The 19,549-nt window shown below is 39.4% G+C and overlaps 1 protein-coding gene across 3 annotated transcripts in view; it reads right to left on the bottom strand.

The window, feature by feature from the left end:
• CPEB1 (cytoplasmic polyadenylation element binding protein 1) overlaps positions 1-19,549 on the bottom strand; it is an 88,760-nt gene that overhangs the window by 62,217 nt on the left and 6,994 nt on the right. For all 3 annotated transcript variants that reach the window (XM_030317293.1, XM_030317294.2, XM_032593558.1), the window contains exon 2: positions 10,764-10,938. The gene's annotated coding sequence lies outside the window, so the exon portion shown is untranslated. The remainder of the gene's footprint in view (positions 1-10,763; positions 10,939-19,549) is intronic.

Below are 19,549 nucleotides of genomic sequence, written 5' to 3'. Positions count from 1 at the left end.
CCTCTCTCTCTGCCCCTCCCCCGTTCATGCTCTGTCTCTCTCTGTCCCAAAAATAAATAAACGTTGAAAAAAAAAATGAATAAATGTTAAAAAAAAAAAAATCAAGATCTCAAATCAACAACCTTTTTTACAAGGTAAGAACCAAAAGAACAAACTAAGCCCAAAGCTAGCAGATGAGGGAAAGAAGGGTAGAGATAACATAAAGAACAAAAGGAAAAAAAGTCAGTAAAACTAAAAGCTGGTTCTTTAAAAAGATCAACAACATTGACAAATCTTTAGTTAAATGAACTAAATTAAAACAGATTCAAATTACTAAAATCAGCAACATGTGGGGACAATACTATGTACTCCACAAAAATAAAAAGGATTATAAGAATATGAGTAACCATACACCAAAAAAAATAAATAACCTAGATGAAATGGGCAAACTCCAAGAAACACAAAACCTACTGAGACTAAATCACAAATATACAATCTGAATAGACATAGGACTAGTAAGGAGACTGAATCAAAACTAAAAATCTCCCAACAAAGAAAAACCCTGGATCTGATGGCTTCACTGGTAAACTCTACCAAACATTTGAAGACCTAATACCAGCCCTTCTCAAACTTTCCCAAAAAACTGAAGAGAATACTTCTCAACTCATTCTATGAAAGCAGCATAATCTTGACACCAAAGGCAGTACAAGCAAACTACAGACCAACATTCTTTATGAACACTGATCAAAAACAAAAGTTGGACAAGAATACTCAACAAAATACTAGCAAAGAGAATTCAGGTAGTGCACTGAAATGACTATACATTGTGGCCAAATAGGATCTGTTCATGGAATCCAAGGATGGTTCAACATACAAAAAATTTATATGCCACATCAACAAAATGAAGGGGAAAAAAAAACACATGATGATTTCAATTGATGCAGAGAAAGCATGTGAGAAGATTCAACACCTTTCATGATAAAAATCAGTCACCAAAATAATAAGAGGAAACTAACTTTCACATAATAAAAGCATTATATGAAAAACCCACAGCAAACATAATACTCAAAGAGGGGACACTAAAAGCTTTTCCCCTAAGATGAGGAAAAACAAACAAAAAAACCAAGGATACCTTTTACCACTTCTATTCAATATAATGGAAGTTCTAGCCAGAGTATTTAATCAAGAAAAATAAAAGGCATCCAAAGTGGAAAGGAACAAGTATAATTATCCCCGTTTGTAGATGAATGTATGCTGAAACCCCTAAAGGAGTCCACAAAAAAATTCCTATAAGAATAAATGAAATTAAACGCGAAGTATCAGGCAACAAAGTCAACACACACACACACCAGATGCACTTCTATACACGATGAGCAATCTGAAGAGGAAATTACAAAAACTATTCTATCCACGATAGCATCAAAATGAATAAATTACTTAGGAAATGACTTAAGGAAGTCAATGACTTACACAATGAAAATGAACAAACACTGATGAAATAAATTAAAGAGGACATAAAAAAAAGTGTTCATGGACTGGAGGACTTAATGTTATTAAAATGTCAATACTACCCAAAGCAATCTATGGATTCCATGCAATGCCTATTAAACATCCCAGTGACATTGTTGCAAAAGTAGAAAACCCTTGACACTAAAAGCTAAGGAACCAAAGCAAAAATAAACATGTGGGATTACATTACTAAAAACCATCTAACCATCAACAAAATGAAAAGGTAACCTACCAAATGAGAATGTTTGTAAATCGTGTCTGATAAAGGGCTATTGTCCAAAATACATATGGAAAAAGGCATCCTAAATTCATATGGAATCTCAAGTGACCCTGAAAAACAAAAGCAATCTTGAAGAAAAATAACAAAGTTGGAAGATTCACACTTCCCAATTTCAAATCCTACTACAAAGTTATAGTAACCAAAACAGTGTGGTATTGGCATACATACAGACCTATAAACTAACAGACTAGAAAGCCCAGAAATAAATCCTTACATAGATGGTCAAATGATTTTTGAGAAAGGTGCCAAGACTACTCAATGAGGAAAGGATGGTCTGGTGCTGGGAAAACTGGATATACACCCGCAAATAAAGTTGGATGTTTAGCTAAGACCATTTATAAATATTAACTCAAAATAAATCAAGGACCTAAATTTAAGACCTTAGAAGAAAACACAGGACAAAAAGCTTTATGAAACTGCATGTAACAATGATTTCTTGGATATGAAATAAAAGGCACAAGTAACAGGCAAAAAAAAAAAAAAAAAAAAGGCAAATTAGGGGCACCTGGGTGGCTCAGTTGGTTGAGCATCTGACTCTTGATTTCTGCTCAGGTCATGATCCCAGGGTCATGGGATCAAGCCCCACATTGGGCTCCACACTAAGCATGGAGGCTGCTTAAAATTCCCCCCTCTCCCTTGCTCACTCTCTCTAAAATGAAAAGACAAATTAGGTTTTATGAAAATTTTTCAATTTTTTTCAAAGTTTATTTATTTTGAGAGAAAGAGAGAGAGAGAGAGAGAGAGAGAGAAAGCACGTGTGCATGTGCACGAGGGGGATAAGGGCAGAGAAAGGAGAGACAGAATCCCAAACAGGCCCCGCACGGTCAACGTAGAGCCTGACTCAGGGCTCAATTCCATGAACTGTTAGATCATGACCTGAGCCAAAATCAAGAGTTGGACACTCAAGCTGAGCTACCCCCACACGCCCCAGATTTCATGAAAATTTTACAGTTTTGTACATCAAAAGGCACACTCCAGAGTACAAAGACAACCCACAGAATAGGAGAAAATATTCCCAAAAGTCATCTATCTGATAAAGGATTAATATCTACAACATATAGAAAACTCCTAAAATTTAGCAACAAGAACAAAAAACCAACAACTTGATTTAAAAATGTACCAAGAGCACACTATGTACACTGTATGTTAGCTAACTTGACAATAAATTATATTAAAAAAAAAAACTATTTACCTTCCTAATGAATAAAACCTACAAAGGAGTGGAATAGATGTTTCTCCAAAGATATACAAATAGCAAGTAAACACATGGAAAGATGCTAAATATCACTGATCATTAGGGAAATGCAAATCAAAACTAATAAGATACCAGACCTAATACTCATGAGGATAGCTACTGTAAAAAACGAAAAAACAGAAAACAAGTATTTGTGAGGATGTGGAGAAACTGGAGCCCTTGTGCACTCTTGGTGGGAATATAAACAGTACAGTTACTGTGGAAAACAATATGGTGGTTCCTCAAATTAAAAACAGAACCACCATGTGATCCAGCAATTACACCTCTTGGCATATACCTGAAAGAACCGAAAGCACAGTCTTGAAGAGATTTGTACATTCATGTTTATAACAACAATATTCACAACTGCCAAAATGTGGAAGCAACCAAGTATCCACCAATGTATGAGGCATAAGCAAAATGTAATGTATACAACATAATGGAATCTTATTCACTTAGAAATCGTGACAAATGCTACAACGTGGATGAACCTTCATGGCTAAGTGACATAATTAGTCACAAATGACAAATACTGTAGGATTCTATTTACATGTTCTAGTTAGAACAGTCAAAATCTTAAAGACATAAGGTGTAATGGCAAGTGCCAGGGGGTGGCAATGAGGGAAGAATGGGGAGTTACTGTTCAGTGGGTACAGAGTTTCAGCCTTACAGGATGATGAATTATAGGGATAATGGCTGCACAACAACGTGCATGTACATCATGTCACTGAACTGTGCACTAGAAAAATGGTTATGATGGTAAATTTTCTTTTACAATAAAGAAATATCCTAGACATTAACAGGTAGGGGATGTGGGGGAGAGAACTTATTTGAACTTAAAATTAGGGCCTCTTTCAGTTTCAGTACCCAGTTTGTGAGAATGTATTCATCAAGCAATTGTACAACAACCCCCACCATGTGCCAGACGCAGTACTGAGGATTAGGAACCCAAGGATATTTAAGACCCGGTCCTTTGTAGTCTAGACCAGAAACCAGGAATTCAACTTCAAAAATCATGACCCCAGCAATGCTCTCACACAACTGTGTTCTTTATATATCCACACCATCACAATCAGTACCATCACATAACAAGTAAGTGCAGTTTCAGGCACTATTCTACATATTCAAGATACATGTCTTATTCAACCTTCCCCAAATCCTATAGACAGGTACTGTTACTACTCCTGTGTTATAGTTAGGGCAACTTAATCTCAGAGAATTAGCTAAAATTAGGTCAAGTTGCACATCCAGGATCTGTTTTCAAGTTCATCTGCATCCAGAGCCTGCATTTTTTGTGTAGGTTTATAATGAAATGGGCAAATTGAATAGGCTTCTTCTTATCTACTCTGTTTTGAGAATACATTTAGACCACCACACAGGTCAATGAACAATCTGAAATAGCCAAGAATGATCTCGCTACCGGTAACAGAGGCAGGAGAATGTGAGAAAAAGTTTTCAGAGGTGATAACCAAGCCATTCTTGAACAAGACAAGGATTTTTCTAGGCAGGGAATATTCAATTTAGTATCCTGCTTAATAGTTCAGCTATGTAGCAGAACAGCATTTCCTGCATGATTTCATCTAAGCCAGTGACTTTAATTATATAATGGAATCTCAAGAAACACACCAGACAAAACACGATAAAAGAAAAGACCCCTGGGGCCCAGTTCTAGGGATCTTTCCTTGGATGATGCCAGACCATATATGCCTCATGTATTCTTTTAACCGTAGAAAATTTTTCACAGTAGAGAAAAAATTAAGTAGGCTTTACACCAAGACTGAAAAATTTTTCAAATGCTTAGTTATTTTCAGAGTGTGCACATGTCAGTGGGGAAGGGGCAGATCTGAGAGAGGGAGAGAGAAAATCCCATGCAGGCTCCATACTGTCAGCACAAAGTCTGACTTGGGGGCTCAATCTCACAAACCAGGAGATCATGACCTGAGCTGACATCAAGAGTCAGACACTTAACCAACGGAGCCACCCAGGTGCCCCCAGACTGACTGAACTTTGCAGTATCACAATACCTGGGGTCTACAAAGATCTAGAGGACAACTCTCATGAAAATCCGGCAGGATTGTAAACTGATAAAAATCACTTTGAAGACAGTTATATACTCATTACTCTGCAATTCACTTCTAGGTTCATATGCTAAAGAAATTCTTGTTATATGCACATAAGGAGATACAGACAAGATGTTCACCAAAATACTGTTTTTAACAGCAAAAATCATTTTCCAACAGAGGATCAGATAAATAACATTTATGTAAAATGCTACTACTATACAGTAATTAAAACCCACTGATTTGACTTTAAAATGTCAATATGGACACACTGCAAATGTAATACATGGAAAATGGCAAATACAAGCATACCTTATTTTACTGCATTTTTCAGGTACTCCAGGTATTTTATTGCATTTTCAGAAACTGAAGATTTATGGCCACCCCACATTTAGCAAGTCTATCGCTGCCATTTCTCCACCAGTATTTGCTCACTTTGTGTCTCTGAGTCACATTTTGGTAGTTCTTGCAATATTTCAAACTTTTCATGATTATTGCAATTGTTACAGTGACCTGTGACCTTTGACGTTACTACTGTAATTGCTTTGGGGTGCCACAAACTGCGCCCACTTAACCAATGACAAACTTAACCGATAAATGTTATGTGTTCACACTGTTCCACCAATTGGCTGTTCCCCTGCTCTCCCCCTCTTTTTTGGCCTCCCAGGTCCCTGAGGCACAACAGTGTCAAAATAAGGCCAACTGATAACCCTACAGTGGCTTCTAGGGGTCCAAGGGAAAGGAAGAGTCACACGTCTCTCACTTTAAATCAAAAGCTAAAAATGGTTAAGCTCAGTGAGGAAGGTGTGTTGAAAGCAGAGATAAGCCAAAAGCTAGGCTTCTTGTCCCAAACAGGCAAGTTGTAAATGCAAAAGGTAAGTTCTTGGAGGACATTAAAAGTGCTACTTGTCAACAAACACGTAAGACAAACAGCCTTACGTGTCTTAATGGTCTGCAGAGAAGATCAAACCAGCCACAACCTTCCCAGAGTCCAAGCCTAATCCAGAGCAAGGTCCTTACTATCTTCACTTCTATGAAGACAGAGAGGGGAGGAAGCTGCAGAAGACAAATATGAAGCTAACAGAGATTGGTTCATGAGGCTTAAGGAAAGACACCATTTTTATACCATAAAACCGCAAAATAAAGCAGTAAGTTACCCACAAGGTCTGAGATAATTAATGAAGGTTTTCAGGGCACATGAAACAGCCTAAATCAGAAGAAGATGCCATCTAGGACTTCCACAGCGTGAGAGGAGAAGTCAGTGCTTGGCTTCAAAGGACAAGTTGACTCCGTTGGTAGGGGCTAATGCAGCTGCTGGCTTTAAGTCAAAGCCTGTGTGCTCATGCGCCATTCTGAAAACCCTAGGGCCTTTAAGAATTATGCTCAACCTACTCTGCCTGGACTCTGTCAAGGGAACAACAAAGTCCAGACAGTACTTCTGTTTACAGTGTGGTACACTAAATATTGCAAACCCAAATATTGTTGAGACCTACTGCTCAGAAAAAAAGGATTTCTTTCAAACTATTACTGTTCATTGACAATGCACCTAGTCACCCAAGAGCTTTGACAGAGATGTACAATGAGATCGATGTTGTTTACACACCTGCTGACTACAACATCCATTCTGCAGCCCATGGATCTAGAAGTAATTTCAACTTTCAAGTCTTACTATTTAAGAAATATTTTGTAAGGCTATAGCTGCCATAGATAGGGATTCCTCTGATGGATCTGGGCAAGTAAACTGAAAACCTTCTGGAAAGGATTCACCATTCTGGATGCCAATAAAAACATTCATGATTCATGGGAAGAGGTCAGAATACCAACATAAATAGGAGTTTGGAAGAAACTGACCCCAACCCTCATGGATGACTTTGAGGGGTTCAAGACTTCAGGAGAGGAAGTCACTGCAGATGTGGTAGAAACAGCAAGAGAAAAAGAATTACAAATGGAGCCTGAAGATGGGACTCAATTGATGAAATCTCACGATCAAACTGTAACAGACGGGGGGTTGCTTCTTATGGATGAGCACAGAAAGTGGAGATGCTGGGAAGACTGCTGAAATGACAACAAAGGATTTAGAATATTACCTATACTCAGTTGATAAGAAGGCAGAGGCAGGGTTTGAGAGGATGGACTCCAATTTTTTTCCCCCACTGTAAATGTTTTTGAGAATTTTACAGGTCTCAGGAAGAACTAAGAATGTGTATGTATGTATATGCATACATATGTATTAATACTTTATCTTCACATATTACATTACAAAGATTTTTATGTAGCTAAACATGTAAGAAGATTATTCTCGAAAGGTATTATTCTATTAACTACATGACATTCCATCGCTTGAATATACAGTATAAATATTTCCCTCTTGGGAGACACTTAAGCTTTTTCAAATTTTCACCACTGTAACGATGCTCTAAGTATCCGTTTACATAAATCCTTATTTGCACTGATTACTACTCTGTAGGAGAGATTTTCAGATCTCGACATACTGAGTCAAAGAGCGTGATGATTTCTAAAAGCTAAGAAGTTATCTTTGAGGCCGAGTTGTAAAGAAGCTGCAGTGGCAAACAGAGGAGCAATGCCAGGAACCCTTCCTGAGTGCAAAGATGAATGGTGAGTCGATCCTCCCTTTCCTGTCATGGGATGGCAGCCCGCTTAGAGGTCTGACTTCCATTTTGTTCTCCTTCTTGTTGGGAGAAATTGGTAATCAGATCTTGGAGGACAAATCAGTTCCTTAATGTCACTGGTCATGGACCTCTGACAACTCTCACAAGAACATCCAGGGACTTTGCACAGCCCACAACATCCACCCCATCTAGCCCAACACCCCTGCAGCCACGGTGTGGGCACTCCCCCTTCCCTACTCCCCCATTCTGTGCCTAAAACATGCCAAGCTCTCTAAGAAGCCTTAGTCCAACCTTTTCTGTCTGAAATGTTTTCCCCACACTCTTTACAAGATCTAGCTTCTTCTCCTCCTTTAGTACTCTGTTTTAAACATACCTCCCCAGAGAGTTCTTGCCTGACCATGTCACTCAAAACATCATTACTTCATAGTACTAAAACTTGTAATGATTTTACTTATTTCTCTATTGAGTTTCTCCCATTATCCATGATGGGAGAGCAGGTTCTGAGAATACCACATAAAGTCAGGAATCCCTGAAGCCTAACAACAGTGACTGGCATGAAGTACACATTCCGTAACTATTTGTTGAATTTCTGGTGAATTTGGCTAACTGTGGAAGTGGGACCAAGTGTTTAGTAATCTAAGTAGGAGGAATCTAAAGACAGAGTTTGGAGGGAGGGACCTGAGCTACAGATTCAAGGTTGGGTTCATCTGCTTTCCTTGATGTGGTAGCTGAAGGAGGTCTCCCAAAGATGTCCATGTCTTCATCCCTGGAACCTGTGCACATCTCAGAATGAAATACCAGTGTCTGCTTAGCTGCACAGACAACCAATCATCCCAGTGTTAGAGCAGCATGATCTAGGCTCTAAGGCCAGGACTCCATCTATGGCGTGCCTGGCTCAAGAGAAATCTGAGCTGCAGCAGTCACAGCATCCATTGGAGCCCCAATAAAACCAAGACCACACCAGACACAGGAGTCAAAACCTGAGCATAAACCTGCATGCACCTGAAGATGTGCTGTTTGTGGGAGCTGAGTGTTAGAAAGTGACCAAACAACAGTGACAGCAGACTTTGATTTAAGCCTGAGATTAGCCACTTAGTAGGTAGCCTTGCCCAAGTCCTCTAACCTAGCTGAGACTTCGTTTTCTCATCGTAAAATGGAACCGAATCCTTCCTAAAAGAAGGGTGATATTGTTTTCAGAAGCTGCCACAGCCACCCCACATTCCACAACCACCACTGTGAACAGTCAGCAGCCATAGACCTCAAAGCAAGACCCTCCTCCAGCATAAAGACTATGACTCACTCAAAGTTCAGATGATGGTTAGCCTTTTTAGCAATTAAGTATTTTTAAAGTATGAACAATTTTTTTACATATATAATGCTATTGCACACATCACAGACTACAGAATGGCATAAATATAACTTCCATATTCACTAGGAAACCAAAAAATTCCTTTGGCTCACTTCATTGCAGTATCGGCTTTGCTGTGGCAGTCTGGAACCCAACCCACAATTTCTCTGAGGTATGCCTAAGTTCCCAGCATGTCTGAGGCAACCCAGTGAAATTTATGCCATTGTTGAGGGTCATTCATATTGAAATATAATTCATGAAATCTTCTCAAAGAAGAAAAACAACACATACGTTGAATCGAGATTTTCTGAGTTTTTACATTGACATAAGCTAAAGGAGAGTAAGGGTTGTTATTAGCTCATGATGTACACCAATTAATATAAAATACACATGTACTTTATTGGAAGTTTGAAGAGACCAGACCTACCAGCATTCCTAGTTCCTCCTATGTCCTTCTCCCATTTGCCCTCCAGTTAGAACAATGTACTAGAAATAAATTCTATAGTTACCACAGGTCAGTCTCCTTTGTGAGGACATCTCTCCTTCAGACATTTAGCTACTTTATGTTCATATACGCCTGCATCTTTATGGGAATGATTTCCAACGTCAACTTAGGAAGTAAATCAAAGAATTTATAATGAAAGAGCAGCAATTGCCAGTTCTTATTCTGCAAATCCCACTACTGCCAAATTTCTTCAAGATCCACTTAAAGAATTAAAAATATGTTCAACTTTCAACTAAAATAACCCCAACAACAAACACTCCATCAACATGTTGCAACTTCTACAAATGATTATGACACAGCACTGTCAGGACATCCGAGTCTCCTTGTGAAATACCACCTTCAGGGGATGCTGCCCTCTCCGCCCACTATCCTATGGAATATCCTAAATATCATGAAAACTCAATGCTTGCTGGGCACCTGGGTGGCTCAGTCGATTGAGCATCTGACTTCGGCTCAGATCATGAACTCACGTTTTGTGAGTTCCAGCCCCACTCTGGGCTCTGTGCTGACAGCTCGGAGCCTGGAAGCTGGAGCCTGCTTCAGATTCTGTGTCTCCCTCTCTCTCTGCCCCTCCCTACCTGCACTCTCTCTCTCTCAAAAATAAGATTTAAAAAAAAAAATCTCAATGATTGCTGACCCACATTCATGTGTAACAGCAATTATTCAAGAGATGCACTGTCCAATACAGCAGCCACTAATCATGTGGCCACAAGCATTTGGAATGCAGCTAGTTCGAACTGAGCAGTGCAGTAAATGTGAAATATATACTGAAGTCTTAGTACTAACAAAATAGGATATCTCATTAACAGTTTTTACACTGATTACATACTCACATATTTTGTTAGGTTAGGTAAATATTAATGTCACTTTTCAAAAAAAAAAAAAAAACCTTTTAAATGTGGCTACCAGAAAATCTAATTACATATATGACTCCTATTATAATTCTATATATAAATAGTCCTGATATCTTTGACCTATCCTTTTTTATCTTTTTATGTGTCATAAAATAGACCTGTACATTATAAATCAAAGCCAGTCTTCACTCAGAAGTGAACCCAATCCACAAAGTAAGCTATGAAAAGGGGCAAGTGTCACCAGAAATTCAAGGTCATTCTTTACAAGCTTCACAAGAAAGCTTCCTAGAAACAGCTCTACATACATGCCTAGTGTAGGTTTTCATACATACATACACACACTAAATTTTCAAATCTAAGTCACCTGGCAAATGATCATGAATTCCTCGGTTTATGGGTGTAGTGCAGACTCTACTGAAATCCAGAGAATTATCCAATATGGCATTTATCCTTCGAAAGATATTGGCATTGCTACACGTGGAGAGTGCGGGTGCTTCCTGGTTGTCCCAACAATCTTTTATCCTTCCAGCTTCTTCTTCCTACACACAGAAAAAAGATATTTAGGTTTTCCTCCTAGACACCAGAAAAGATACTTAGGTTTTTCTACACTCCCTTACTCCTAAATCCAACACTGTGAGTTAGATAAAGTAACAAGGACTTGAATTTCTTACCTATATACTAAAATACCTGAGGAGTCCTATTATAAGCGAGGTATCTTGAGAGAACTAAAAGAGGGGTAAAACAACAAAACACCTAAATACAAGATATTGCCCCAGAACTTTCTAATCTAATAGGACATGTATAGGAATTAGCATGGTGTGGCAGCAGCAGGAGTTTTAGAACCAGAAATATGAGATTCAAATCTTGGAGGCTGATCTATATACTATTTGGCAATTAAAAAAATGAAGGACTGGGGCACCTGGATGGCTCAATCGGTTAAGCGTCTGACTTCAGCTCAGGTCATGATCTCACTATTAGTGAGTTCAAGCCCCTCACAGAGCTCTACCCTGTCAGTTCAGAGGCACTTCGGATCCTCTGTCTCCCCCTCTCTGCCTCTTTTGCACTCATTCTCGTTGTCAAAAATAAACACTAAAAAAAGGAAATATTGATACATGCTACAACATGGATAAACCTCAAGTACACTATGCTAAGTGAAAGAAGTCAGTCACAGAAGACCACCTATTATTAGCCCATTAATATGAAATGTCCCAAACAGACAAATCTATAGGAGATGAATTGTCTTCATCTCAGGGTGGACGGGGAAGAAGGTTTGGGGATGGTGGCTAATGGGTACAAGGTTTGTGATAATGAGATAATGAAGATACTCTAAAATTAGATTAGGGTGATAAATCACAAAACTGTACACTAAAAATTACTGAATTTTATGCTTATGTGAAGTGTACCTCAATAGAGTTAAAGAGTTTGGTTCTCCCATTTATTGTCAGTTACTTAACCTCTGTGCCTCAGTTGCCCTATTTCTGAAATGGGAAGAGTACCTACCAACCTTTTGATGAGATATCTAAAGCACTTAGCATGGAGCCTGGTATATGGTAGCTGCTATTTTTACACCTGAAGATACAACTACAGAAGACACAATAAGCACCAAGAGAGTACAAACACCATCCAAAGGGAATGGTTTATGTGGTATCTCAGTAGATAACACCACCATCTGCTAGGTGTCCCAGACAGAAATCTCTTCACTCTTCAGTCTCCCTCACTCACCACATGTGATGCCTGACATAGTAAGCAATGAGATAATGGCTGACAGAGTCACCAGCTCTAGGATTCCCAATGATCTTGGGGAAAATCAGCAAAAAGCAGACCAAGTAAGGAAACTAGCACCTAGGATCTTACAGCTGGTCACTTCAAAACAAAATTCTAAAAAGCTGGGTGCCTATTAATGTTCAGGTAAGCAGGAGAAGGAGCAGAAGCACAGAATTTAACAACTCTATAGGATGGTCTTAAAGGGACAAACTTGAATCCCATATCATTCTCAAGCTCTTGAAAAGACTGTATCCGTTGGAAGCTGTGAGGATGACCAGAACGCACAGTCCTGCATATTCCCTGGGTCATTTTCCCAAACCTTCCAGAAGCCACCATTGAGAACAGCTAAACCCATAGACACAAGGCCCTGTTCACAACTGTAGATTTCTAAGATGATTCTCAACCTCACTAAGGCAACATCACAAAGGCTAAGACGCAAGCATTTACAATCAATCTGTAGATCTTAAAGCTACATGCCTCTCTCATTCACTGCCTAATAAACTTTAACCAACTGCCTGCTATGTACAGTGAGCACCCAAAGGGGAGGCAGATTAGAGATCCAACCAAAAAGAGATTTCTAAAGTCTGGAAAGGGAACTAAGATCTGGTCGTGTTGTTAACAGTTACGACATAAGCTACAGTTGGCTGTAATCCTATACTGTCCTCTCAGCCAAGGGAGCTCAGAAGAAGACAATGTGCCTGAAAGTAAAGGTAGGAAGAAGGTGTGAAGCACACAGAGAACAGAAGGGCATCATCAGAAGCGGCCCAATGTGGTGGGGCACTGGGTATAGAAGACAGCAAACTGGAAAGAAGGCCTCATGCCAGGTTCAGGATTAGAACAACCTCCTATATCAAAGGTTTCAAAACTTTAAAGGGCCTCTCTTAATACACAATCTGATTTTTATTTACTAGTACAGATGTGCTGTAGATCTATGGATTCCCAGATCCTGGCCACACTTACAAGAAGTAGCACCCTAATAGTCTCAGAAGACCTCAAGCAACTATGTGAAACAAGAGAGGCAGAGCCTGTGAGCAAAGTGCCACTGTGGTGAGGGGATGATGCAGGCCCACAGGCCTTCTGGGAGAAACCTGCTTCCCCAGGAGTAGGGCAAGGTCTAAGAATCGTACCATCTCAAGCAGCCTGAAAAAAAAAATTAGGCCTGACCCAACTCTGCCCCACTCCCAATCCCATTACGAACATGCACCGTAACTCTGAAACTCAAGGCTAATGCTATCTGGAATGTCTCCCTCCCTCTCCTCCTCTCAGGTTTGCCAAGCCAGTTATCTAGAGGAGTCCAGGTAATTAGAACACAAGTAAATGGAGCGTTCAATTAATACCCCAAACTGCCTAATTAGTAAGTACCAGTGGTTTGCCTTGAATAACCAATTTGGAAGGGGGTTAAAAAAAAAAAAATCAAAACCAGCAATATCAGATGGGGAACAGATCTACTTTCCTTATGTGTACAATAGGGATAAAAGTAGTAACAAGGTCTCACAGAGCTCTTTGTGAATTAATGCATATAACATGCTTGCCACAGTACCTGGAACATAATTATGTGCTGCACAGATGAATGTTCGCTATCAGTAGTATCACTACTGCACCAAGGGCTCAGAGGCCACCACAAGGATCCCTGAATAAAAGACTATTTGCTCATTAAAAGAGAATAATGTACTAAAGACTCAGACAAACTACTCTTCTGAAGACCCCAGGCCCTTCTATGCCTAACTTTCCTAATCGTTTGATTCAGAAAGCTTAATTAAAAGGACTTAAGACAGGACACAAATCAAACTGCCCAAAACCTGTACCTACTGCAGAATTTAGCAATCCTTTAAACTCCAGCTAAATGAATTCAGTGTCTCATCTTCAAAACACATAACTCTTATCCACACCCATACTTATACACCCATTACTCTGTATATTCTACCCTGACTGATCACTTTATAGGTCTGAGTTCCTACCAATGTTTTACCATAAATACAAACAGTTTTCTCCCTGGGTTACACCACTCTTGTCTGGTAGTTTTCAGTTACTTCTGGCATATTTTGCCCTTAAATGGGACCATTTGCTAGGTGTTTTTGTTTTTTTTTTAAACCTTTATTTGGTCTTTCATGATGAACAGGAAAGGAGGCTTTAAGACAGATCAGAAGCTTAGAATGCAAATCTTAACACTATTGACAACTATGGATTAACGGAGCAAATTACTTGGCAAAGCTAGAAATGAAAAGCAGGAATTCTTACTGTCAGGGACTAAAACTGATGTCAAGATAAAACTAGTTGTACCTACTTACTGTCAGAATGAATGGCTCATGATGAATCTCTATGGATACAAGCTATTTTATAGCAGGCCTCAATGTTCTCCTGGTCAATGGGTGAAAATGGACACTCCCATCATGAACCAACATTGGTCTCCTACACCAGTAATTCTCAACTGGTTGGGACAGGGAGACGACAGAAAAAAAAAAACATTCATTTTTTCCAGAAGGGAAGAATCTTCCCCCAAAACTGAATCACTGTTTCACAAAGCAGAACACAGGACAGCCTGTGGAGTACAAATACTAAATCTACCATTTAGGTATGTTCTAGGAGCCTTGGTTGTCTTGGGTATTCAAGTGGAGTACCACCTACTTCGCAGACTTTGTAGTAACGAGAAATCTATAAAGCGCCTGGATAGGCTCATCCCAGTGAAATTCACCAAGAAGCTTATTTACTTGTTTAGCACACAACTGGAGGTTTTTCTCCATTTGTGGTTTGAAACTCTCCCTCATAACACTTTAAAAGTCTGAACCCATACCACATAGCTATGTGTTCTAATTAAAGAATAATATGCCCAAATTTTATACTTATTTGTATGCTAGAACAGTCTAATTGGAAATACTTGTCTTGCCTTCAGATGCCATACAATCCAGGATCAACATGGTAATAGGATGGCCATTCTTTTAGGTCAAAATCCTGGTCTGGGGTTATTTAATGGTCATAATGAATGCCAACTTTACCATCTCTGGGTTGATATAATTTGCCTTTAATCAAAAACACAATACCTATATTGCAGACCTCAAGACCATTTCTGCTATTTACTATGGATTCATGAAAGCCAGTTGAGAGATTTAAGGAAGACTCTCTGAAGGGCACACACTTTACTCTTCAAGACGGAATTTTAACCTGGGGTCCACAGATTGCAATCTACTAAGCTTCCAGCAAAACTGTGTTCACATTAAAAAATTTTCTGAGTGGGAATGCAAGCTGGTGCGGCTACTCTGGAAAACAGTATGGAGGCTCCTCAAAAAAATTAAAACTAGAACTACCTTATGACCCAGCAATTGCACCAGTAGGTATTTATCCAAGGGATACAGGTGTGCTGTTTCGAAGGGACACATGCACCCCAATGTTTACAGCAGCACTATCGACAATAGCCAAAGTATGGAAAGAACCCAAATGTCCATCGATGGATGAACAGATAAAGAAGATGTGGTATATATCTACACATACATACAATGAAGTATTACTTGGCAATCAAAAAGAATGAAATCTTGCCATTTGCAACTACGTAGATGGAACTGGAGGGTATTGTGCTAAGTGAAATTAGTCAGAGAAAGACAAATATCATATGACTTCACTCATATGAGGAATTTAAGAGACAAAACAGATGAACAGAAGGGAAGGGAAATAAAAGTAATATAAAAACAGGGAGGGGGACAAAGCATAAGAGACTCATAAATATGGGGAACAAACAGGGTTACTGAAGGGGGTATGGGAGGGGGGATGGGCTAAATGGGTAAGGGGCATTAAGGAATCTACTCCTGAAATCATTGTTGCACTATATGCTAACTAATTTGGATGTAAATTAAAACAAAATAAAGCGTTAGGTTGAAAAAATTAAGATTAAAAAAAATTTTGAGAATAAGATTTTCTAATTACATCTTTTTTAGTTGAAAGCATTCATCTTGAACATTTAGGTTTAATTGAGATACACCAACAGTATATTGGGGGCAATATACTTAGATGCCCCCTGAAGAACTAGTTCACAGACGTACTTCGGCGATTTGCTTTTATCTTTATAGTAATAAAACTGAAAAAAACCTCTATAGGATTTACACTCATGATTCTGAGGATACTGTTTAACCACAATTCTGAACAGTCCTTATATGAACAACCACTTACAAAAATGTTATTCAGACCAAAGATTAGGAAATGGCTACAGTTTTACCTGAGGAATTGACAGGTTATCTTTATGAATAATGTAAATCATCTAGCCAAATTTCCACCTTTGCTTTGGTCACCTGGTCACTCAAAGCCAGTTTCTGGTTGAACTTCAATGAGTCTGTAGCTAAGAAGTGCTTCTCTATGTTTGACTTTCTCCTTGACCCTTACGTGTCCATTCTTAACTGAAATTCCACCTCGAGTCTTCTGTGCAACACTGGAAGGAATTAAAATTTATTATGTTGGTCCATACAAAACTGCCAATACTCAATCTTTTGCAACCAACAAAATGGCAGCTTCACAGAGTTCAATCTAGTATTTCATAAGTACTAAAAGCCTGTTACATTAGATTTTGAGATTACAGACAGATAAAACATAATCCCTGCCCAAAGGAGAATTAGTTAAGTGGGAGAAGAAAATCTAGTTAGGTAAATGGAGATTGAGGTAAGCACAAAATGCTACACACAGGAGAAGAATAAATTAAGGTATCTGGAATAGTGTGACAATTCAGACTTTCAAGCTAGAGTCTAATGAAAAATCAGAATTTCCGTAAGTGTGGGAAGAACAGACAAGCAGAGAATAAACACAGAGTGGATACAGAACACAGTAAATTCAATGAAAGAAAGCAGAGGAATAGGGCTGGATAGGGAGGTTCACCAGTAATAAAGGAGAAATGGCTGCAGGTCCTTACAGAGAGACAAAATAAATCCATCACCAGATACAAAATTCAAGATACCACCCCTTCTTCCTCTCCTTCATGACCTGACTTTCCTCTCTTCTCCACTGGTTCTTTCCCAACAATGTGTAAGTATGCCCAAGGCTCTCTCATCTTTAAAAAAAAATCTTCTTGACTTAAAACATCCTCCCAAGTCACTGCCTTCTTTCTTTTGCTCTACTACCAACCTTCTAAAAAGGTGCTATACTTCTTAACCCATTTGTCCCCTGAACCCACGATATCCTGCTGGCACAAAGCTGCAAAAAGACACCACAGAACTCCTAAATTAAGGACTTCATAGTTGCCAAACCCAACCAACATTTCAAGTTCATCTTACTTGCTATTTTGGGGGATCTGATCCTTAATTCTTCTCCACTCATTTAATTCAGGAACCCCTTTCTTCTGGATCTCTCTTTTCTGATTAGTTTTCAGTTTCCACAGAGTATATCTAATGCATCTCTCTCTCCCTCCTCCCTCTTTCTTTCTCCCTCTCTTTCTCTCCCTCTCCCTCTCTCTCTCTCACACACACACACACACGCACACACGCATGCACGCACACACGCACACACACTAGAAACTCAGTCTGGAAAAGGAAATCCTACAATTTCCAGGACAGGTTTATGAGAACATGAAGGAAATATTTAATACCACGACTGCTCAAGAATATAGAGAACACACGGCCACCAAAATTGTAGCTCTTGTCACACTTACCTATCAAACTGTTAGCTATATGCACTGTTAGCTCTGCATTTTATAAATGGTAAGGCCCTCAAAGACCTTCACTGAAGCAGTACTCAGTATCATATCTGCCACATTTGCAGGTACTCAATTCAGACACCACAGGAAGGCAGACCCATATCACATGCCTTTCACAGGCATGTTCGACCACCTCAATCACAACCTCCATAAATGGTAGTGACTCCTTTATTCAATGTTAAGACAGGATGAAAAATAAAAATTTAGTCACCAATTCTAGCTCTGTCACTGCCAAAGCCCCAAGCCACTCAAAGTCATTTCAGCAGTTGGGAGTTTTAAGCCCCTCAGACCGGAGACAATTTACATGAACAAAAAATAAAGAACCCATAACAACATAACCTGGTGATTGCAGACCCAAAGATTACAATTACATTTACTGATTGTATTCTCATCATATGCCAGGAGCCATTCTGGAGACAGAGGGTAAATAAGACAATCCCTGCACCCAAGTAGTTAGTCTAACGGGAACACAAGCACATCGAGTATGTTACATGCTATTTTGTAAGCTCAACAATAAATATATAAAGAAATAACAAGGGTATTAGGGAGGTGAAAATATTAAAAGGTTTTACCATACAGTCATAGTAGGAGTGGGGAAGGCAGTCTGGCAAAAAAAGAACATGTACAAGGGCAAGGGGGGATGAAATGGGTGCTTTCAGGCAACTAGAAGTTCGCTGTTGCTAGGATTTTAATTGCAAGGGACACTATGCTATGACCCAGAAGTTGCACTCAGGCTCCCATATACAAGAGAAAGAAGTATGCAGGACTATAAAAAGGCAGGTACAATAGTCACAGCAGTTTTATACTCAAACTCTGAAGAGAAACAAAACACCCACAGTGCTGGTGGTCCCCAAGACCACCCCCAGATTTGATCTATTACCAAGAGGACTCACAGGACTCAGCATAGAGTGGTACTCAGCACATACAGCTAATTATTACAGCCAGAAGATACAGAGAAACACCAGCAAAGGGAAAGGGCACATGGTTCAAAGTCTGGGGGAAATCAGGTACAAGCTTCCAAGAGTCCTCTTACAGGAGAGTCATAGAAGATAAACAATCGCTTAGCTCCCCCCAGCAACAAGTTGTGACAACACACCTGAAATGTTGCCAACGAGGGAAGCTTGCTAGAAACTTGGCTCCCAGGGTTTTTTATTGAGGGGTGGTCACAAAGGCAGCCTCTGCCTGGAATACACCCAAATTCCAGACTCCAGGAGGGAAGCAGGTATTCAGCATAAATCACATTGCTTGCACAGTTTAGGTGTAGTAATTCACTCTATTAATTCTGGAAATGGTAGGATTATAGCAATCAATTCGGGATTCCACTGCAACTTGTAGAAATCTCAGATATTAAATTAAGCTGGGGGGGGGGTGTCAGACACCAAAGAGTGCATGCTACACGATTTCATTTGTAAGTTCAAAAATGGGCAAAACCAATCGATGACAACAGAAGTCAGAACAGTAGTTCATTGGGGGGGGGGGTCAAGGGTGAGATACAGAATGGCAAAGGGCACAGGGAATCTTAACAAGTGAAGGGAACGTTCTAGATCTTCATCTGTGTGGCAGTTTCTTAGGTATATAAAAATAACATCAACATGTAAAAACTAACCAAGCTATACACTTACAATTAGTGCCTTTTACCATATGTACGTTCTCTCTCAATTTTAAAAAGATTCAAGGAGGAGACCAGTAGACCACTAGACTGAAGCCAGACCATGATG

Source organism: Lynx canadensis, chromosome B3 (assembly GCF_007474595.2).
Source record: "Lynx canadensis isolate LIC74 chromosome B3, mLynCan4.pri.v2, whole genome shotgun sequence".
Lineage (NCBI taxonomy): Eukaryota > Metazoa > Chordata > Mammalia > Carnivora > Felidae > Lynx > Lynx canadensis.
Note: the sequence above shows the minus strand (reverse complement) of the source record. Positions and strands in the feature narration are given on the sequence as shown.